We start from the raw sequence: 24,013 nt of genomic DNA, 5'->3' as shown, positions 1-24,013 counted from the left end.
CCTGCTAGATAGGAGCATTTGTTTATTTACCTTCTGCTCTCTATGTACTAGTAAAGAAACTTTTAATATTTTTCAAAGCACATTTGCTACACTGCCAATCTGAAGCAAAGGCAAAAATCCATATAATTAAAAGTCTCATCTTGACCACTTCCCGTCGGCGCAGTATATTGATTTTAGACATAAACACTACCATATATCGCTAGAATTTGTGTCCATGTTACTCACAGTCCTACTCTGCAGAGCAGGCCCCGAGGATTTTTCCCATCAATGGAAAATAAAAAAGTTATGAGTATTTAAAAAAACAACTTGAGATCCTCTCGCCTGCCAATCACCGCAATGAAGGTAATACCCCTTCCGGAGTGGGGGGGGGGGGGGCAGGACTATAAAACTGCGGATGCCTGAGCATGAATCGGTCACTGTGCAAGATAGCAAGGGAGAGGCCACGACTCTCATTCTAGGCTGTGAATCAACTAAAAGGTACAATAAATGATTTGTTAGCCCTTAATGAAAATGCAACGAGCCAAGAAACCAGCCCCTTTTGCCCAAAATGCCCTTATTAGCCCATGAGGAGCATTTTGGCCCAAAAGGCACATGCCAGGCCAAGAAAAGTCCAGAAAAAGTGCCTTCACTGAGATTCCACTCAGATTTTTCATATGAGCTCCTTCGGCCCATCAGGCCTGTGCTAGCTCAGGAGTCCCTTCGGCCCATCAGTAAGTATTCCCCCTGCAAGTATTAAACATCACCCCAGTATTTTTCTCCCTCCCTTCATTGGCTCCCTGTGAGATACAGGCCAGGATAGACTTTCCTCCTTCATTGCTGTGACCTGCAGAAAAAGATGAAAATGTTTTAAATTGATTCTCCACCCTCTCACCCTTCTCACACAGAGTCTTTCTCCTGTTTTGGGCAGAATTTCTGCCAGTTTCTGAGCTGCCAGCCCACCAGGCCTGAGTGACTGAGCTGCCAGCCCAAGAATTCATTCTGCCCACAATGTCCATACTAGCCCTCTGGAAACCAGTCCCTTTGGATCACAACACCCATACTAGCGCTCCAGAAAGCTCCTCCCCCCCACTGGTCACCTGTATTGGAATTGGTGGAGAGACGGAATATTGCGTTGGGGGACCAGCCTTCCTGTGTGAACATGGGACCCAATGGATATCACTTAGTCTAGTTATATTATAAAGCTCAACAGGTTAGGGCAGAAACAGTGACTCTTTTATCTCTACACAGATGTTGTTTGATCTGTTGAGTAGTTCGACATTTTCTGCTTTTGTTTTAGATTTTCTCCGATTTGATTTCTGAGTATATTTTGTACGCTTGCTTTACTTACTTAATTACTTTTTAAATTTCACGTTGTCCTCTCTATAGTCATCTAAAAACTTCCTTTTTTGCCTCATCCTTTCTCCCCAATGACATTATCATCAAGGAGGTTCCAGACCTGACAGTCTTTGTGAAAGCATGTGATGCTTCAATGCCTTGAATCTTCTTAAATGCCTTCTTTGTTCCAAAATTGATTTATCATCAAGTAGCTGTTTCCAATCCATTTTGCTAATATTAAAGCCCTGTCCCACGGTACGAGTTTATTCCAAGAGCTCTCCCGAGTTTGCCCTGATTCGAACTCGGAGATTTACGGTAATGGCCACTCATTGGTACTCGGGGCTCTCGTGGACATTTTTCAACATGTTCAAAAATCTTCACGAATCTTCCCGTGCTTACCAGCCTTCCCGAGTACCTGCCGTTAGCGTAGCGTTAGCGTAGCGTTAGCGTGCTTTCCAGTCTTCCCGAGTACCTGCCGTTAGCGTAACGAGCCGCTAAGAGACCTCCCCGAGCTCCGACATACCCGCTACGTTAATTCTCCGTGCTTACCACGAGTTTTTTTTTTTTTTTAAACTCGGGAGAGCTCTTGGAATGAACTCGTACCGTGAGACAGGGCTTTTATAAATTTGACCAAATTAGAACCTATGCTCCTTATATTTTTATCTTTGCCTTTTGGTAATTCTAATAAACTTATAACCACAGTTACAAAATTGTTGCCGAAATTAAACTCTTTGCACTTTCTCAGTCTCGTTTCCTAAAATGTGCTTAGAATTCCCCCACCTCTCTTGTTAGGCTTGGAAAAAGTTTTCCAGAATAAAATTCAGGAATTTATTTCCCCTTGTATACCTGACTGGCCCAGATAATATTTTGGGTAAGTAAAACCCCCTCACTATTATCACCCAATGCTTTTGCAGGAATCTGAAATTTCCCTGCATATTTGCTTTTCAATTATCATCAATTGATTTGTATCACTTCAATGCAGTTCCCATGATGTAGTTCCCCCCATGAAGGCTCTATTATTTACTAACCCATCTGATCCCCTGTTTAAAAGGCAGACCTCACTCCTTCCAACCTTCCTTTATCTTCCCTGATATACCCTTTTATTCAGTTGCAATGTATCTGGAGTGATGTTGCCTGTACTTTCATACATCCTTGTAAAAGATAATTGCATAGATCACTATCGCTATTTCACATGCTGAGAACTGGAATAATGGCAACACATTAGTGAAGAACTCATATTATAACCATATAACCATATAATAATTACAGCACGGAAACAGGCCATCTTGGCCCTACAAGTCCGTGCCGAACAACTTTTTTCCCTTAGTCCCACCTGCCTGCACTAATACCATAACCGTCCATTCCCTTCTCATCTATATGCCTATCCAATTTATTTTTAAATGATACCAACGAACCTGCCTCCACCACTTCCACTGGAAGCTCATTCCACACCTCTACCACGCTCTGAGTAAAGAAGATAGAAACATAGAAACATAGAAATTAGGTGCAGGAGTAGGCCATTCGGCCCTTCGAGCCTGCACCGCCATTCAATATGATCATGGCTGATCATCCAACTCAGTATCCCGTACCTGCCTTCTCTCCATACCCCCTGATCCCCTTAGCCTAAAGGGCCACATCTAACTCCCTCTTAAATATAGCCAATGAACTGGCCTCAACTACCCTCTGTGGCAGAGAGTTCCAGAGATTCACCACTTTCTGCGTGAAAAAAGTTCTTCTCATCTCGGTTTTAAAGGATTTCCCCTTTATCCTTAAGCTGTGACCCCTTGTCCTGGACTTCCCTAACATCGGGAACAATCTTCCTGCATCTAGCCTGTCCAACCCCTTAAGAATTTTGTACGTTTCTATAAGATCCCCTCTCAATCTTCTAAATTCTAGAGAGTATAACCCAAGTCTATCCAGTCTTTCTTCATAAGACAGTCCTGACATCCCAGGAATCAGTCTGGTGAACCGTCTCTGCACTCCCTCTATGGCAATAATGTCCTTCCTCAGATTTGGAGACCAAAACTGTACGCAATACTCCAGGTGTGGTCTCACCAAGACCCTGTACAACTGCATTAGAACCTCTCTGCTCCTATACTCAAATCCTTTTGCAATGAAAGCTAACATACCATTCGCTTTCTTTACTGCCTGCTGCACCTGCATGCCTACCTTCAATGACTGGTGTACCATGACACCCAGGTCTCGCTGCATCTCCCCCTTTCCCAATCGGCCACCATTTAGATAATAGTCTGTTTTCCTGTTTTTGCCACCAAAATGGATAACCTCACATTTATCCACATTATACTGCATCTGCCAAACATTTGCCCACTCACCCAGCCTATCCAAGTCACCCTGCAGTCTCCTAGCATCCTCCTCACAGCTAACACTGCCCCCCAGCTTAGTGTCATCCACAAACTTGGAGATATTGCCTTCAATTCCCTCATCCAGATCATTAATATATATTGTAAATAGCTGGGGTCCCAGTACTGAGCCTTGGGGTACCCCACTAGTCACTGCCTGCCATTGTGAAAAGGACCCGTTTACTCCTACTCTTTGCTTCCTGTTTGCCAGCCAGTTCTCTATCCACATCAATACTGAACCCCCAATGCCTTGTGCTTTAAGTTTGTATACTAATTTCTTATGTGGGACCTTGTCGAAAGCCTTCTGGAAGTCCAGATACACCACATCCACTGGTTCTCCCCTATCCACGCTACTAGTTACATCCTCGAAAAATTCTATAAGATTCGTCAGACATGATTTACCTTTCGTAAATCCAAGCTGACTTTGTCCAATGATTTCACCACTTTCCAAATGTGCTGCTATCCCATCTTTAATAACTGACTCTAGCAGTTTCCCCACTACCGATGTTAGACTAACTGGTCTGTAATTCCCCATTTTCTCTCTCCCTCCCTTCTTAAAAAGTGGGGTTACGTTTGCTACCCGCCAATCTTCAGGAACTACTCCAGAATCTAAAGAGTTTTGAAAGATTATTACTAATGCATCCACTATTTCTGGAGCTACTTTCTTAAGTACTCTGGGATGCAGCCTATCTGGCCCTGGGGATTTATCGGCCTTTAATCCATTCAATTTACCCAACACCACTTCCCGGCTAACCTGGATTTCACTCAATTCCTCCAACTCCTTTGACCCGCGGTCCCCTGCTATTTCCGGCAAATTATTTATGTCTTCCGTAGTGAAGACGGAACCAAAGTAGTTATTCAATTGGTCCGCCATATCCTTGTTCCCCATGGTCAACTCCCCTGTTTCTGACTGCAAGGGACCTACATTTGTTTTAACTAATCTCTTTCTTTTCACATATCTATAAAAACATTTGCAGTCAGTTTTTATGTTCCCTGCCAGTTTTCTTTCATAATCTATTTTTCCTTTCCTAATTAAGCCCTTTGTCCTCCTCTGCTGGTCTTTGAATTTCTCCCAGTCCTCCGGTATGCTGCTTTTTCTGGCTAATTTGTATGCATCATCCTTCGCTTTGATACTATCCCTGATTTCCCTTGTTATCCATGGATGTACTACCTTCCCTGATTTATTCTTTTGCCAAACTGGGATGAACAATTTTTGTAGTTCATCCATGCAGTCTTTAAATGTCTTCCATTGCATATCCACCGTCAACCCTTTTAGAATTAATTGCCAGTCAATCTTGGCCAATTCACGTCTCATACCCTCAAAGTTACCTTTCTTTAAGTTCAGAACCATTGTTTCTGAATTAACAATGTCACTCTCCATCCTAATGAAGAACTCAACCATATTATGGTCACTCTTGCCCAAGGGGGCACGTACAACAAGATTGCTAACTAACCCTTCCTCATTACTCAATACCCAGTCTAAAATAGCCTGCTCTCTCGTTGGTTCCTCTACATGTTGATTTAGATAACTATCCCGCATACATTCCAAGAAATCCTCTTCCTCAGCACCCCTGCCAATTTGATTCACCCAATCTATATGTAGATTGAAGTTACCCATTATAACCGTTTTGCCTTTGTCGCACGCATTTCTAATTTCCTGTTTGATACCATCTCCACTACTACTGTTAGGTGGCTTGTACACAACACCCACCAGCGTTTTCTGCCCCTTAGTGTTTTGCAGCTCTACCCATACCGATTCCACATCCTCCAAACTAATGTCCTTCCTTTCCATTGCATTAATCCCCTCTCTAATCAGTAACGCTACCCCACCTCCTTTTCCTTTCTGTCTATCCCTCCTGAATATTGAATATCCCTGGATGTTCAGCTCCCAGCCTTGGTCACCCTGGAGCCATGTCTCCATGATCCCAACTATATCATAGTCATTAATAGCTATCTGCACATTCAACTCATCCACCTTATTACGAATGCTCCTTGCATTGAGACACAAAAGCCTTCAGGCTTGTTTTTTACAACACTCTTACCCCTTACACAATTATGTTGAAAAGTGGCCCTTTTTGATTTTTGCCCTGGTTTTGTCTGCCTGCCACTTTTACTTTTCACCTTGCTACCTATTTCTTCTACCCTCTTTTACACCCTTCGGTCTCTACGCTCACACATTTAAGAAACCCTTTCCCGTTAACTCCATCCTCCACTGTCCCATTCAACACCCCACCCCCCTTATTCAGTTTAAAGCCACCCGTGTAGCAGTGGCAAACCTGCCTGCCAGAATGCTGGTCCCACACCTGTTAAGATGCAATCCGTCCCTTTTGTACAGTTCCCCCTTACACCAAAACAGATCCCAGTGATCTAAGAATCTAAATCCCTGCCCCGTGCACCAGTTCCTCAGCCACACGTTCAGGTCCCGTATCTCCCTGTTCCTGCTCTCGCCAGCACGGGGAACTGGAAGCAAACCGGAGATAACAACCCTGGAGGTCCTGCTTTTCAACATTTTTCCGAGCTCTCTAAAGTCACGCTGCAGAATATTCATCCCCTTCTTTCCGACATCGTTTGTGCCGACATGCACTACCACTTCCGGATGTTCACCTTCGCCCTTGAGGATTTTCTGCACTCTGTCCGTGACATCCTGGATCCTGGCACCGGGAAGGCAGCACACCATCCTCGCATCCCGTCTGTTGCCCCTTAACCTTATCAAGTCCCCCCTTAACCTTATCAAGTCCTCGCTTAACCTAATTGAAATTGGGGACTGTACATTTTAGGCATGGTATCACAGGGCTATCCATCACCACTTCTGTCTATTTTTATAACTCCTATAAACAGTATTAAATGCCCCTCAATGCTGTTTGAACACTGGAAATAGATAGAGCAATTTCTAGGCCTATATATTTTGGACCCGTGTGTAGAACATTATGACCTTGAGTGTCTCATTTGTCTAGTATTACATGTTACTTTCCACATTTGAGTAAGTGCAGGATGTTTTAGCTACCATGTGTAGTAAATTGCAGGAAGGCTCGTTGGAAAGAGTTCTCCAGAGTGAACATTCGAAAATAACTTGTGAGAAGTATAGTTGTGGATCTTAAAGAAAAATGAGAATTGCATTAATAATCGACACCAGTGGTGGCACCCCAATACTAATAATGAAGTTGAGAATTGCAAAAATAATTACAACTGGGCCAGAAAGGGTGGCTGGTGAGTTTTATTTTTATTCCTCTATAATAAAAGAATTTACCTCATTATCCAGTACATAAATTGCCATTAACATTGGTATCTCATAACTAGATTGTTAACTAAATTATAATTAACCATTATAATTAGCCAGTCAGAAAATCCTGACCTTGGGTGCTGCCTGTGTGGAGTTTGCACATTCTCTCTGTGACCTCACATCAGTTTCCTCTGGGTGCTCTGGAATCCTCCCTCACACCAAAGGCTTGTGGATTTTTAGGTTAATTGGCCTCTGCGAAATTGCCCCTAATGTGTAGGGAGTGGATGAGAAAATAGGATAACATCGAACTGATGTGAATGGATGATCGATGGTCAGCATGAACTCGGTGGACTGAATGGCCTGTTTCTATGCTGTTTCTCTAAAATGAAAAATTAAAATTGAGCAGGTAGATAATGTGTTGCACGTGTAGCGTGTGAAGATAGTGGAAACCCATGACAACCACAGGAACTGTCGAGCAATCCATATACTGTACAGTTTCAAGAAACAACTCTTGGATACACTCTCAAATTCTGCCCCATCTAAGCCGATGGCACTGCGCACATCCCAGTCAACATTGGGGAAGTTAAAGTCACCTGTTGCTGTGGCATCTTTCAGTGATCTGTCTACATATCTTTTTTTCTATCCCCCGCTTGCTATTGGGGACCTATGATACTATCTCATTGGAGTGCTCGCACCCTTCTTATTTCTAATCTCGATCCACATCGCCTCAGCGGACGAGCCCACCAGCATTTCCTCCCTGAACGCCTCTGTGACAGTCTCCCTGATGGCTAACACAATTCCTCCACCTCTTTTGTCTCCCTCTCGATCACGTCTTAAACAACGAAACCCCTAAACATTGAGCTGCCAGCCATGTGTCTCTCGTAACCAAATTTCCACAATGGCCACAACATCAAAATCCCGATCACCAATCGAACTGTCAGGATCAAACTAGGGTAAGGCAGCAACTCTGCCACTGCGCCACCGTGTCGCCCCTTACTTGGCATGTGTAGGATTGCAATCTTATTATTTTGTCTGTGATACATTACAAGGTGCTGGAGTAAACCAGCAGGACAGGTAGTATATCTGGAGGACATGGATAGACACTGTCTTGGTTCAGGACTCATCTTCAGACTGATTGAAGTAGTGGGAAGAAAGCTGGAAAAGAGACTCAGATTCAGATTCAATTTTAATTGTCATTGTCAGTGTACAGTACAGAGACAACAAAATGCATTTAGCATCTCCCTTGAAGAGCGACATAGCAATTGATTTGAATAAAAAAAATAAGTGATAAGGGGGTGTTGGGGGTGGGGTGGGGGGTCCGGGGGGGGGGGGGGGGGGGGGGGGGGGGGGGGGGGGTGATTGGCTTTTGAGGGGTGTGCCAGGACCCCAGCCTCTCGAAGCACTTGGTGATGATGGGGGTAAGTGCAACTGGGCGGAAGTCGTTGAGGCTTGCCGCAGTGGAGTGTTTTGGCACTGGCACGATGGGGGTGGCTTTAAGGCAAGTGGGGACAACTGCTTGGGCAAGTGACAGGTTGAAGATGTCAGTCCAGACGTCTGTCAGCTGCGCAGCACAGGCACTGAGCACGCGCCCGGGGATGCCGTCAGGGCCAGCAGCCTTACGTGCATTAGTCCTACTCAGTGCCACGTACACGTCGTAGGGGGTGAGTGTGAGGGGTTGGTGATCGGCAGGTAGCACAGCCTTGATGGCTGTCTCTAGATTGTCCCTGTCGAAGCGGCCATAGAAGTGATTAAGCTCCTCAAGGAAGGAGGCGTCGCTGGATGTGGGGGTGATGTTGGAGGGTCTGTAGTCCGTGATGGCCTGGATGCCTTGCCACATGCGTCGGGGGGTCGGAGTTGTTGTTGAAGTGCTCCTCAATCCTGAGCTTATGGCAGTGCTTGGCCTTCCTGATGCCCCTCTTCAGGTTAGCCCTGGATGAACTGTAGGCTCGAGCATCGCCTGACCTGAAAGCGTTGTCCCGTGCTTTCAGCAGTAGCCTGACCTCGCTGTTCATCCATGGCTTCTGATTCGGGTATATGGTCACCTGTTTGAGGGAGGTGACACTATTGATGGTGGAGTTTATAAAGTCCAGAACAGAGGATGTATAGGAATCAATGTCCGTGTGAGAGTCAAGGGTGGCCTGGGCTGCAAACGCCTTCCAGTCAGTGTTTCCAAAACACTGCTGAAGTGTGAAGTCCGCTTCCTCTGACCAGACTTTAACTGTCCTTACAGTTGGTTTAACCCGTCTGATGAGTGGGGAGTACTTAGGGAGCAGGAACAATGAGACGTGATCAGACTGACCAAGGTGGGGGAGGGGGATGGCTTTGTAAGTTTCAGCCATGTTGGTGTAGACTTTGTCCAGTGTCTTGTCTACTCTAGTGGGGAAGGATACATGTTGGTGGAATTTGGGGAGTACAGTCTTCAGGTTGGAGTGATTGAAGTCACCCGCAACAATGAAGGCTGCCTCGGGGTTGTGCGTCTGTTGTTTGCTAATGGCAGTATGCAGCTCTTTCATTGCAAGCTTGGCATTAGCATCAGGAGGGATATAGGCTGCAGTCACAACAGTGGAGGTGAACTCTCTGGGCAGATAGAACGGTCTGCATCTAACCAAGAGGAATTCAAGGTTAGCTGAGCAGTGACTCTCGATGATGGTGGAGTCCGTGCACCATGCTTTGTTTACATAAATGCACAGACCCCCCCCTCTGGTCTTACCAGAGTCTGATGTCCTGTCCGCTCGGAGTAAATGACGCCCCGATAGCTGGATGGCGCTGTCAGGAACTTCAGTGTTGAGCCAAGTTTCCGTGAAGATCAAGATGTTGCAGTCCTTGATCCGGTTGTGGGAGGTGATCCTTAGCCGGAGTTCATCCATTTTGTTTGCCAGTGAGCGCACGTTGGCGAGGAAAAGGTTAGGAATAAAAGGAAGAGGTTCGGGCAGGTCAAAGACTGGGAATTGATGGGTAGATATAGGCAACCGGGAGTTTGATGGAAGATATACATCTTCTTTTGATGTGCGCACGGTATCTGGGTTTAGAAAGAAATAGTTTCATTTAAGTGCAGGGCTGCATTATAGTTCTCTGTATCCTTTGGCAATTTGATTGTGCTGGGGAAAGATGAAAATCAACTTAAAGGTATGATAATAGTTATTTGGAGAAAGTGATCTATTTTGGAAAGTAAAAGGTGAATTGGCTCATCATCCCTTGGACCCACATCAAGTGCATTTAAAAGCAGAGAGCTGAAGCGTTACAATAAACAATGAATGTTAATTATGCAAAATAGAGCTTTACCCTGCATTATACTGACATCTGCTGGTAAATCTAGTCGGAAAAAACAGTTGAGAAGAGCAGAAACTGCTGTTACATGCTGGAATCAAGAGTCAAGAGTGTTTTGTTGTCATGTGTCCCAGATAGAATAACAAAATTCATATGTTGCACAGCACATCAGAATATGTAAACATAGTACACTGTAAATAATATGATAAACACGAGAGAGAAAAAAAAAGTTCAGTGTATATATACACATACTCACATGTATTTATATACAATATATATACACACACATACTCAAAAAACAAACAATAATAATGCAATAATAATAATATTAGCCTATTACAGTTCAGAGCTTATATGAGGTTGTTGTAGTGGCCTGGATGAGGTCAGGAAAAGGCCAAATGCCAGCCGGGTTCAAACAGTAGTGTTTTAATCCCTACAGCGAGAGTACACCACACACACACCTCGAGAGCACTCAAACCAGGGTGGTCTGGAAACCCCGTGGCAGACCAATGCCCCTGTCCCTCAATCGGCGAGGGGACTGATCCAAGGAGTGGCCTACCCCCAGGGACCTCCACATTGTAGTGTTTAGTAGCCTGATGGCTGTAGGGAAGAAGCTGTTCCTGAACCTGCATGTTACAGTTTAACAGTCATGTACCTTCTTCCCGATGGCAGTGGTGAGATGAGTGTGTGGCCAGAATGGTGTCAGTCTCTGATGATGGTGGCTGCCTTTTTGAGGCAACGACTCCGATAAATCCCTTCGATGGTCAGAGCCAGTGATGGACTGGGCAGTGTTCACATCTTTTTGCAGTATTTTCCTCTCCTGGACGTTCAAGTTGCCGAACCAGGACACGAAGCAACCACTCAATTTCCTCTCTACTGTGCACCTGTCGAAGTTCAAGAGAATCCTCTTTGACGTACCGAATCTCCGTAATCTTCTCAGGAAGTAGAGGCGCTGATGTGCTTAAAGGGCTGTCCCACTTCGGCGACCTATTCCGCGAGTTAAGAAGAGTGTCTTCGGCCTTCAAGCTCGAGGGCACTTGCCTGGAAGGGGGTTGGGTGGGGGAGGGGGGGGGGAGAGGGGGGGGGGGGGGGGGGGAGAGGGGGGGGGGGAGAGGGGGAGAGAGAGGGGGAGATAGGTGAGCCATGGTTGCAAGAAGTTTAATGAAGTTTTGCGGGCATTTTACCTACCAGTCATATAATCATATAACCATATAACCATATAACAATTACAGCATGGAAACAGGCCATCTCGACCCTTCTAGTCCGTGCCAAACACGTATTCTCCCCTAGTCGAATTTTCCCTGGTCCTGAAAACTCCAATGAACCAATCAAATTTCCCGGTCAGCAAAGAAGATTGCCTACAGCTGCCCTCGACTGCCTGTAACTAAATAGCGAGCCCACTCCACTGCACTACAAGTTAAAAAGAACCATGCCAACCAAATTTTACTTGCGGAAATTTTTTCAACATGCTGAAAAATTGTCCGCGACCTAGCTGAGGCCGTGAGTATTCAGCAACTTTCCTTGAGCATGAAGGAGAGTTCCAGTGACCTCATAGGACCTCTTAGGACCATGTGTCGACCATGCTGCAAGTTTGAGTCGAGGGCAAACTCTTCTAAAGTGAAATTATGTCAATAAAGCCTCAAGATCCGACTCATCTTCTAAAATTTCCGTTTAGAATTGCTCCGGAAAAATTTAAATATCTTGGAGCCTGCGTAACTAGAAAATATACTTCTCTATTTCAAGCAAACTTTCTACCACTAATTACCAAACTAAATGCCCTTATTCAATTTTGGAAATGCTTCCGATTTCCCTCATAGGCAGAATAAATGCCATAAAGATAATATTCCTTCCACAAATCCTGTATCTATTTCAATCCATACCGATTTATCTCCCTAAAATTAAAAAAAAAACTAAAGTCTGTGATCACAAACTTTATTTGGGATTATAAAACACACAAAATATATAAACGACATCTATGTAATCCCAAAGAAACTGGTGGAATGGCTCTCCCTAATTTTTTGTACTATTACTGGGCAACTAATATTAAAAACTTAATCTATTGGATGGACAACACATGCCAATAGGTAAACTGGTTAATAATGGAGAGAGAAGATAGTTTGCCTTTTAATATTGGCGCGATTCTTCTCTCTCCAATAAATCTGAAGAAAACAGTATTTGAGAAAATTCCGATTATCCATAGTACCGTACGAATCTGGAAACAAGTGAAGTCAACCCTTAAACTGAGAAATGTATCTCTTCTCCCACCAATCGCCAATAATCCCTCGTTTAAGCCGTCTATTTTAGACGGCGTTCACATACTGGGAAAGATTAGGAATTAAAAAACTGGGAGATCTTTATGAGATGGGAATTCTTCTCTCATTTCAAGAATTACCGTCGAAATATCATCTGAAAGTTAGCCAATACTTTAGATATCTTCAAATACGAGACTATTTAAAATCATATACCCAAGACTGTCATTATATGATTCTAGACATATGCATGAATAGAAACTCGGATTCAAATAAGTTAATATCGTACCTTTATAATACCCTTTCAAATATACAAACCCCATCGTCGGAAGTAATTTGACGAGCTTGGGAAGATGAACCCGGCCTAACAATTTTAAAAGATAGATGGGAGGAAAGTCTTCTATATATGCACAACTGTTCTCTTAACGTCAGGCATTCACTAATACAATTAAAAATATTGCACAGACTTTATTACTCAAAGTTTGATTTGATTTGATTTGATTTGATTCATTTATTGTCATTCAGACCTTTCGGTCTGAACGAAATTTTGTTGCCTGCAGTCATACACAATAAATATAAATAACAAAACATACAATAAACACAAATTAACATCCACCACAGTGAGTTCACCAAGCACCACCTCACTGTGATGGAGGCAAAAGTCTTAGTCTCTGTCTCTTCCCTCCTTGTTCTCCCTCTGCGCTGAGACGATCCAGGCCGAAGATGCCGCCCTCCAGTTTTTCTGACTTACCTAGAGTAATCAATGCTGTGTCGGGGTCCAATTATATTTTAAGTATTTTAGAAAATATTTCAAAAATTCCCCTCCAGAAATTCTGCCCTGGTGGAGGCACAGCTCACGGACGGTGAGATGCCCTCCTACCGGACTACCATCTCCGGCCTCCGCCTCGAGGATGTCCGTCTCGGTCCTGGAGGAGCAACGATCCTGTGCGATGTATCGTCCGGTCAGCCGCGCCCCTTCGTCCCTGCCGCCTGACGGCGGATGGTTTTCGAGGTGATCCACGGACTGTCTCACCCATCAATCCGGGCGACGACGGCACTAGTGGCTGGTCGTTTCATGTGGCACGGTCTGTGCAAGCAGGTTGGCCACTGGGCTCGCACCTGCATTCCGTGCCAGACGGCGCACGACCCGGCCGGCCCGCGTGCAGAAGTCAGCCGATCGTGGGGCTGGCGGAGGCATAGGTGGAGGGACAGGTCGAGGGACCGGCGGGAGGACAGGTGGAGTGACAGGTGTAGGCGGCCGTGAAGGGGGGCACCCTTGAGGATTTTCTGCACTCTGTCCGTGACATCCTGGCTCCTGGCACCGGCGAGGCAGCACACCATCCTCGAATCCCGTCTGTTGCCTGCTGAGGTTTGGTCAATCTCACTTCCATAACTGCCCAACACATCATTCTACATTCCACATAATTCTACAAAGACATTTCTGCTACCTTTACGCATGATCCCAACACAGGTTACATCTTCCTGTTGCCACTCCTTTCCGCCTCCCACAGGGACTCCACAACTCGTTGTTTCATTCATCCCTTCAAAACCCAACTCGCATCCTCCTCAGGCAGTTTCCCAAGGGGATGTAACACCTGCCCCTACACCCCCACTCTCACTTCCATCCAGGGACCTCAACAGCCCTTGCGGGTGAGACACAGATTCACATGCATTTCTGCAACTTTGTTTATTGCATTTCGATGAACATTTGGGTTCTGTTTGGCAATGCTTATTGGATCTCTCAATTGTTAAACATTTTAGAGATCTGTGACCTCATATGTATACTTGTGTTCCTTTATGGCGCTTACAATGGTTTTCAGTCAATCTCGGTCTTCTTGTTTTAAAAGCATTAGAGGCTGCTGCCTGCACATGCATTACCGAAGCTACCCAAGCTCGTTATAAAGGAGAGGAGACAATGTCTACATTTCCTTCAACCCAAAGGCGCAGACAAAGTAAGGACATAGTATTACCTGCATTGATGTCTCACCGATAGTATATGCATTCAGTGGCTGTTCATGTCATTATCAACTTCCTGCCAGAAGTGGTTGCAGGCTCCCTGTGGCTCCCATGCACAAAGAATATGTCCCCTGTGAGTATTGTTCTTCCCCAACCTGCCCATAACACTGAGAGCACTCTTACAGCCACTCTTACCCCTTCAAAGCAACATCCATTCAGTTAGTGGCCGCTGTGAGATGGAAGAGTGTTGCTTGTATGATAAATGTTCCTTTAAGGGCAAAGAAAATTACAACAACTGTGAGAATTTGAACACACTATTAGGGATGGCCACCTTTTGATAGTTTCTGCACAATATTACATGGATAAACCCAATAATACAGTTCAGTGATCCTTGCAAGCGAAGCTTTCCCTCTTTAAATGACATTCATATTTTTTATTAAAGTGACCAAACACCATACTTTTGTGCTACTAGAAGATGCAATTACCAGCCCACAATGTCAGTTCCTTACCTTAACTGGAGGGCATAGACTGATGAGAGGGGAATGATTTTGGAGGAACCTCAAATACATCCTTTTCAATAGACAATAGGTGCAGGAATAGGCCATTCGGCCTTTCGAGCCAGCACCTCCATTCAATAGGATCATGGCTGATCATCCACAATCACCCGTTCCTGTCTTCTCCCCATATCCCCTGACTCCGTTATCTTTAAGAGCCCTATCTAGCTCTCTCTTGAAAGTATCCAGATAATCGGCCTCCACCGCCTTCTGAGGCAGAGAATTCCACAGACTCACAACTCTCTGTGAGAAAAAGTGTTTCCTCATCTGCTAAATGGTTCTAAATGGCGTACCCCTTATTCTTAAACTGTGGCCCCTGGTTCTGAACTCCCCCAACATTGGGAACATGTTTCCTGCCTCTAACCTGCCTTAATAATCTATATGTTTCAATAAGATGTCCTCTCATCCTTCGAAATTCCAGAGTATACAAGCCCAGCCACTCCATTCTCTCAGCATATGACAGTTCCACCATCCCGGGAATTAACCTTGTCAACCTACGCTGCACTCCCTCAGTAGCAAGAATGTCCTTCCTCAAATTAGGGGACCAAACACTTCAGGTGTGGTCTCACTAGGGCCCTGTACAACTGCAGAAGGGCCTCTTTGCTCCTATACTCAGTCCTTGCTCCTAGATTCCTTACGGACTCATAGCTCCTCTTGTTATGAGTCCAGATAGCCTGTATCTGGAACAAGTTGCAATTGGAACCTCTAGAAACGGATACCATTACGACTTTCAAAAGCCATTTGGACCGACATATGTATAGGAATAGTTTTGTGGGATGTGGGGCAAATGCAGGCAAATGGGACTATACCAGAATATCAAATTGGTTTGCCTAGATAAGAAAGGGGGCCAAGGGTTAGTTCCGTATTGTATAACTCTATAACTCCACTGTGGTGGGCTGGCTCACAAACAATGATGAATCGGAATACAGGAAGCAGATTGAGAACTCAGTAACATGGTGTAAGAATATTAACCTCTCCATCAATGTCTGCAAGATGAAGGAGCGAGTTATTGACTTCAGGGAGTTGTGGAGTATATGCCTCGATCAGCATCAATGGTGCCCAAGAAAAACAATGCAAAATGAAATGGAATGGAAAAGAAATAAAGGCAAGAGTAGATGACAGGAAATGTAGAAAATAGGAGAAGAATATAACGAGCCAGGCAGGAAAATGACTCCAATGACTCTTACCAATTTCAACAGACAACCATAGAAAGCATTGCAGCTTGTTATGGCACCAGATATGCACAGGAAATTGCAGAGTTGTGAAGGCAGCCCGATCCATCATGTTAACCAGCCCCCGCCTGCCTCCTATTGACCTCATCTACACTTCATATTATACTGGGAAACCAGCCAACATACATTCCTGCCAGCCTACTCACATCCCTGTCATTTTTTCTCCCCTTTCTCCCCTTTCCACCAGATCCAAGAACAGCTACTTCCCTATTGTTTCAGACTCTTGAATGGATATCTCATATGTTAAGGGGTGTACGCCCAATTTCCCAATTTACCTTGGTCCTTCCACTTTAAAAAAAATCTGAACTTCCCCTGCAGCTGTAATGCTCTATTCTGCACTATGTTTCCATTCCCTCATGTATGGTATGATTGTACTGATGCGTGGTCTGATTTGCCTGGATAGCATGCAAAACAAAGTGTTTCACTGTATATTGGTACACCCGGCAATAATACACCAATAACCTATAACCAGAAGCAAAACTGGAAGTGAAAGTGTTAGTGAGTAAAAACAAATATAAGAAGATGGAAACAGGTATGAGTGGCCAACAAATCAGGAGGAACAAAAGTGTAAGGATGCACGAGAGAGGGAATGAGGGAGCAGGAAAGTGGGAGACCAAGCGTAGGCTTGGCGATCGTTTCGCCAAACACCTCCGCTTGGTCCGCATTAACCAACCTGATCTCCCAGTGGCACAGCACATTAACTACACCTCCCATTCCGAATCCGACCTCTCTGTCCTGGGCCTCCTCCATGGCCAGAGTGAGCACCACCGGAATTTGTAGGAGCAGCACCTCATATTCCGCTTGGGCAGTCTGCACCCCAGTGGCATAAACATTGAATTCTCCAATTTCCGGTAGCCCTTGCTGTCTCCTCCTCTTGTCTCCTCCCCTTCTCAGCCCTCCCTCAGCCCTCGGGCTCCTTCTCTTCCTTTTTTTTTCTTCTACCCGACCCCCCCCCCCCCCCCCCCCCCCCCCCCCCTACATCAGTCTGAAGAAGGGTTTCAGCCCGAAAACATGTGCCTATTTCCTTCGCTCGATAGATGTTGCTGCACCCGCTGAGTTTCTCCAGCACTTTTGTCCTCCCAGGAATTGGGAGAATTGTTAACAGAAAGGGATAGGGAGGAGGAAATAAGGAACAAGGATACAGAATGAAGGAAAACAGAGTGAGGATTAGGGAAAAATAGCAAAGAAAAAAAAAGAAGAGAGGGAAATGGAAACCAGGAACATGAGGGAGGATTGCAAGATATAGATAAACAGGAATGAGAAAAGTGAAGATCATAAGATCATAAGTGATAGGAGCAGAATTAGCCCATTCATCCCATCAAGTCTACACCGCCATTTAATCATGGTTGATCTATCTTTCCCCTGTAACTCCATTGACCTGCCTTCTTCTCATAACCTCTCCCCATGAAAAGTGGGAGGCAGGAAAACAAGACAATTAAACTAGGACAGAATTAGAGGAGAGGGGAAAAGAGGGATGAGGAAAACAGATGATAAAAGAAGAGTGATAACATTTGCAAGAGGAAAATCGAGAAGGAAGAACATAGGAGTGAGGAAAAGAAGAGAAACTAAAAGGACAGAAAAATAAGGGAACTATGAGGAGAGAGATTGTCAATTAGGAGAGATGAAAACAGTTGGGTATGGTTAGAGAAATGAAGAAGGAGCAATACAGGATTGAGTAAAAAATGAGTGAGAGATAAATAAGCTGGAGGGAAAAGGGAAAGAAGAGGAAAGAATATGCAAGGGAGGAAACTGGAATGGGCAAAGGGGAAATGGAAAAAGTGATGGAGGAAGAATGCAGGGAGCAAATTAGGAGATGAGATGAGAAAAACTGGAGAGAAAATGGAGCATGGTAGAAATGGATGGATGGAGGAGAGTGATTCGTAGAAGGAGGGACATGACGGAAGTAAGCAGAAGGTGGATAGCAGGATTGTGAGTACAGAAGGGTGAAGATAGGAGAAATGCAAAAGGAGTTAAAAGATCAAAAGGGAGAGGGATAAAATGAGGGTGGAAACACAAGGGGAACACCAGAAGACATAAAAGATAGGTGGAAAAGGAAAAGAGGGATGAAAAGCAGAATGGGACAATAATGGGAAACAGGGTAAACAAGAGCAAAGGGAACAGGATGGTACAAAATAGAAAGGAGAATATTGGATGGAGGAACATGGAATGGTTTCAGGCTTGAAGGGAATGAGACAGATGGAAAACAGTAGGAAGAATGCTTTTCCAGTTAATTTTACACTCTGGATTCTAAACCTTACTAGGCTTTCTGTTTATTAAGCTGCTGTTGTCTCACAAGCTTCACTTTTTTTTGGTCTTAAATGGCTACAATGCAACTTGCTATACAAGAGACTCCTGATTCACCATACTTATTTATCCTGTATCATATTCTATCACTTTCCTGAATGCTGTTTGGTTGGCATGAATGATTTTAAATTTCTCATCATTTTAAAAACCTCTATCAAGTCCCCCCTTAACCTTCTGCGCTCCAAAGAATAAAGCCCTAACTTGTTCAACCTTTCTCTGTAACTTAGTTGCTGAAACCCCAGGCAACATTCTAGTAAACATCCCAGTGATGCATCCTTAAAAAAAAAAAATGATTTCCCTAAATCTATCATGAATTAGTGGGCAGGACTGCTGGTAATATCCAATAGAATTTGTGGATCTTGCTCAAGCTCAGTAAAAGCAGGAAGAAGCTCAGTGAATTTCTTCAAAGCAACTAACCTTCTGCACAGAGTTGTAGACAATCTTTTGAAACAGCGGCTGCCCTACTTCTAAATAAGATAGAAACAACACATTTTACTGTACCAGGTAAGCATACTATAACTACATTGTTTTCAAGAAAACAATATATGCTGCAGCTAAATCAACTCTTTGGGTCTAAGAAATAAGAAGTTGCATTTAATTTTGAAACTCCACTCACTATCTGTGTTAACTTTGGTTGATGATGTTGAAGCAACAATGTTTTCTTTTTGTTGGGGTAGGGTGTGACTTGTGCCGATTTAGCAAATAAGTTGTATAACTACAGGTGCAGTTGCAAAGGCAGCTGGAAACAGATAGCAAATTTAAAACTGAACTTTGTTTTCTTCATGAATTTTCTACTCATGAATTTTGTTGAATTTTGTTGATATTTAAAAATAATTTCTGAAGGAAGGTAATTCAAGATGAAAGAAAGACAGTGCTCGGCAAGACACGGGGTAACTGTGGAGAGAGAAACAGTTGATATTTCAGGTCAGGTTTTCATCGGAATTTGATGCTGACTGAGGTGGAAGTTTGCCAGTCATAACTGGAAGAGATATAACTTAAAACATGTTTGATCCTTAACTTTTGCCAATACTGATGAAAAATAATTTACCTCAAGGGCTAGGTCAGCTTCTCTCTCCACAGAAGCTACCTCACCTACTGAGTGTTTCTATCGTCTCCTGTTTCACCAGATTTCTAGTATCTGGAGTTTTATTTTGATTTTCAAGAATAAATAACAAAGGTTCAGAGGTTCCACATAATAATCAGTGATGCAAAATGTTTCATTGTAAAAAATATGTTGTGTTTAACCATGATTTGCATTCCCCCTTATTCATTTTATTTTGTTTCCTAATTTGGAATATCTACAGAGTTGAGACTTAATAAAATATTACTTTCCTATTGGTTCTTATGCCTGGCAAAATATTAATAACTTGAACAGGAAACTTTTCATTCTCAAATCCATCCCATGATTCCACAATATCAAATCTCATTTTAGACTTAACAAGATTGATCAGTAACAGATTGCGAAACAAATAAATAACAGTGATAATATTTCTCTGAAGTCCTTAAAGACTTTGCCTTCCATCACAGTGAGGAGGAGATTCACTGTGATGGATGTTTGTGTAAATTGAATTGTTTGTATGTCTTGTAGAAATTGTCTTTGTTTGTATGGCTGTGGAAACGGAGTTTCGTTTGAGCCTCACTGAGGTTCAAATGACATGGAATAAAAAATATAATATAACTATAAATATAAATATAATATAACCAAGTGCAAACTCTGGAAATGAGAGATGTAATAATTTTTCACAATTTCGATCTTAAGATAGCATTATAATATCATAAATATACGATCGAAGGGTCATGACCCATAATGTCACCTATTCTTGTTCCCCAGAGATACTGCCTATCCTGCAGCACTTTGTGTTCTTTATTGTATTAACCATCATCTGCAGTTCTTTGTTTCAAGTCGAGTCAAGAGAATTTTATTATCATGTGTCCCAGAAAGGACAATGACATTCTTGCTTGCTACAGCACAATAGAATATTGTAAGCATAAATACAGAACAGTTCAGTGTGTCTATATAGCAAAGATCATATATATACACATAAATAAACAGATAAAGTGCAATAGGCTGTTATTGTTCAGAGTTTGTTTGAAGTTATGTTTAATAGCCTGATGGCTGTGGGGAAGTAGCTGTTCTTGAACCTGGATGTTGCAGATTTCAGGCTCCTTTACCTCCACCTGATGGCAGCGGAGAAATGAGTGTGTGGCCAGGAGGGTGTGGGTCTTTGATGATGTTGGCAGCCTTTTTGAGGCAGCGACAGTGACTGTGTTTCTACAGCCAACTGGCTGGTTTGGATTATCTAATGCAGTTTTCTTCTACATTTTTTTATCGGTTCTAAACAAAAAACTGATGCTCATTTTATCTGTAAGGTTAGGTACACTCGTTTTTAGATTTATTTAAATTTCCATAACTCATAGCAACAGGCATTGTGCACGCTCATTCTTTAGCTCTGTTTAATTTACATACCTCAGAGTAATGGGCATGCTGCCAGACGAGTTCACATGTGACTGTGAGAAGAAGGTTATTTTGGTTGTGTTTAAGAAGGTACTGCAGATGCTGGAAAATCGAAGGTACACAAAAATGCTGGAGAAACTCAGCGGGTGCAGCAGCATCTATGGAGCGAAGGAAATAGGCAACGTTTCGGGCCAAAACCCTTCTTCAGTTGTCGAATTGAAAGGGATGGGAAAACCAAGGAATCCATTGCAACTGCAAAAATGAAAGTTCTGTAAAATTCAAAAGCAATCTTAAAACTTCAACACTTTTGTTCCACCTGAAATACAAGCAGAGCGAATGGATCTTTACCTACAGGATTAATCATTTATGTTATTTGCTTCAGCGGTAGGGTTAACCAAGGCCAAGGAAAGTGAGCAAACAGTAAATTAAGAGTTCTGGTAAAACTTGTTGTGTACAATTTAATCAGCTAAGTTAAATCCTTCTCCGAAGTCTGCCTCTCAACTCAGTAAAACCAGAAGTGGACAGATCAGAACCAGATTTTAGTTCAGTGTTCTGATCTTAAACACACCTTCCTTATTCTACCATCCACCATCCTCCTTCATTCACACATTCACCCATAATCTTCTAGATAGATTCCATTGTGCCTTCCCATGCTCACAAATCATTATATACCATAATTAAAGAAATACCTGCATTTCTGTTGTGCTTTTTGGGTTCTCATGCACATTACATTTAATTTAGTACTTCGAACAAATGATTGTGAGCAACCAGACCATGACCAGTAATTGACCACTCATCCACTCATGCCTGCTCTGCTATTTAATAAGATCTGAATGTAAACTCAATTTGGCATTCACGTCACCCATTTGCCTATCAATTCTTTGTCGAGTTTCAATTTAACAATCAAGTGGCTCTTCTTCAATTGACTCTTGGGCAAGACAGTGCCAAAGAACCATGACCCTCTGAACAAAAATAAATGCCTATCTTAAAAGGGTGTCCCGTTGTTTTAAATTGCCATCCTCTCACAAGGGTCAATATGCATTATCTAACTGGTAAGCACGGGCTGCGCTCTGAGATGAAGAGGGATTTCAGTGTCCTCATCTATTATTTGCATTAAGATACAGGGGCTGCGGTGCGTTTTTGAAAGTGGGTGGGGATGAGCGGTCATTGATCACCGCTTGGGGTGGGGAGGGTGTTCCACCCCCCCCCCCCCCTGACTTTTTGAAATGTGATGTATTAAAATCATGGTTTAGTGCATTGTAGAAGTATGATTTCAATGTTTTTTTCTTTGGAGTAGTTTTAAGATAATGTAGGGCCTACAGAGAGATAGGAACAGGTGATTATTATTTTTGTCATTGCTCGACCTCCAAAAACTGGGGGATAATGATACATCCCCCACCTCAAAAAAGCGGGGGGGATGTATCCTCCTTCATCTCCCCCCCCCCCCCCCCCCCCCCCCCCCCCCCCCCCGACGCCGACTCCAGTGCCTTCCACGGTACAGAAAATTTGATAACAAAACTTTTATATCTGTTATAATTTTCAAGTGCTATTTTTTTTTGTAGCTGGATAAAGGGACAAGAAATAATCATAAAACATTTCCTAATTTTCCAAGAATTTTTTGAAGAGTTTTTTGTTTTGGGAAAAAAATTGACGAGGGTGAAAGCAGTGCGATTTGTCCTTTTGACATACTTCAGTTTTGATTTTGACAAGGTTCCTCATCAAACCATGACATTGATTAAGGAGGTTCAATTTTGTTGAAACGTTACATTTTGCAAGCAAGATGGATTCAACAGTGAGACTGAATGGGAGAAGTCCAGAGAGTTGATGGTGGATGGTTGTTTGTCGGGTTGGAGGCAGGTGACTAGATGGGGTGAAGGGGGATATTTGTTGGAATCTTTGAGGGGTTTGTTTTGTCCACACAATCTGTGGTGAAGGTATGGAAAAACGCTGTAAGTATGGAGGTGATACTCAGATAGGTGCGGTTGTGGATAACAGGATTTCCAAAGTCTACAGAGTGATTTAGGCCATTTTGGAAGAATGGGCTGAAAGATAAATCCAGATGGAGTTTAATGCTGATAAATTTGACTAATAGCTACACCTGATGGCAGGACAAATCAAAATAGGACATCCATGGTAAATGAGACAGAATTGAAGAATGCTATCTGTAAGCCAAAAGAGGATGGGGGAGATATTGAACAATTTTAGTTTTCTTGAAGGTGGAATCTCATATTAGTAGGGTGGTAAAGAAAGCTTTTGGTATGCTAGCCTTTATAAATCAAAAGCATGAGTATAGAAGCTGGGATGTAATGTTAAAATTGTACAAGGCATTGGTGATAGATTAAATCTGTGAGTATGGGGTACAATTTGGTCACCCAATTATAGGAAAGGATGTCAACAATATAGAGGGAGTACAGAGGAGATTTACTAGAATGTTGTCTGGGTTTCAACAACTAAGTTACAGAGAAAGGTTGAATAATTTAGGTCTTTATTCTCTGGAGCGCAGAAGGTTAAGGGGGAACTTGATAGAGGTCTTTAAAATGATGAGAGGGATAGACAGAGTTGATGTGGACAAGCTTTTCCCTTTGAGAATAGGGAAGATTCAAACAAGAGGACATGACTTCAGAATTAAGGGACAGAAGTTTAGGGGTAACATGAGGGGGAACTTCTTTACTCAGAGAGTGGTAGCGGTGTGGAATGAGCTTCCAGTGGAAGTAGTGGAGGCAGGTTCATTGGTATCATTTAAAAATAAATTGGATTGGCATATGGTTGAGAAGGGAATGGATGGTTATGGTATGAGGTGCAGTTTGTGGTGGGACTAAGGGACGGACTAGTAGGGCCGAGATGGCCTGTTTGATCCGTGCTGTAATTGTTTATATGTTGGTTGTATAAATGCAGGAGTATATGGATTGGACAGGTTTGGAGGATACTGGACAAAAGCAGTTGGGACATGTTGGCGGTGTGGGCAAGTTGGGCCAAAGGGCCTGTTTTCACTCTATATCACTCTGGGTCCTTTGTTGTTTGTCATCCACCATGCATCAAAATCAAGTGTGTCGAGATTTATGTGCCATATAATCAAGCATGAGCAAAATTACATAGAAACAT

The sequence above is a fragment of the Leucoraja erinacea genome, chromosome 4 (genome assembly GCF_028641065.1).
Source record: "Leucoraja erinacea ecotype New England chromosome 4, Leri_hhj_1, whole genome shotgun sequence".
Lineage (NCBI taxonomy): Eukaryota > Metazoa > Chordata > Chondrichthyes > Rajiformes > Rajidae > Leucoraja > Leucoraja erinaceus.
This window is presented reverse-complemented; position numbering follows the sequence as displayed.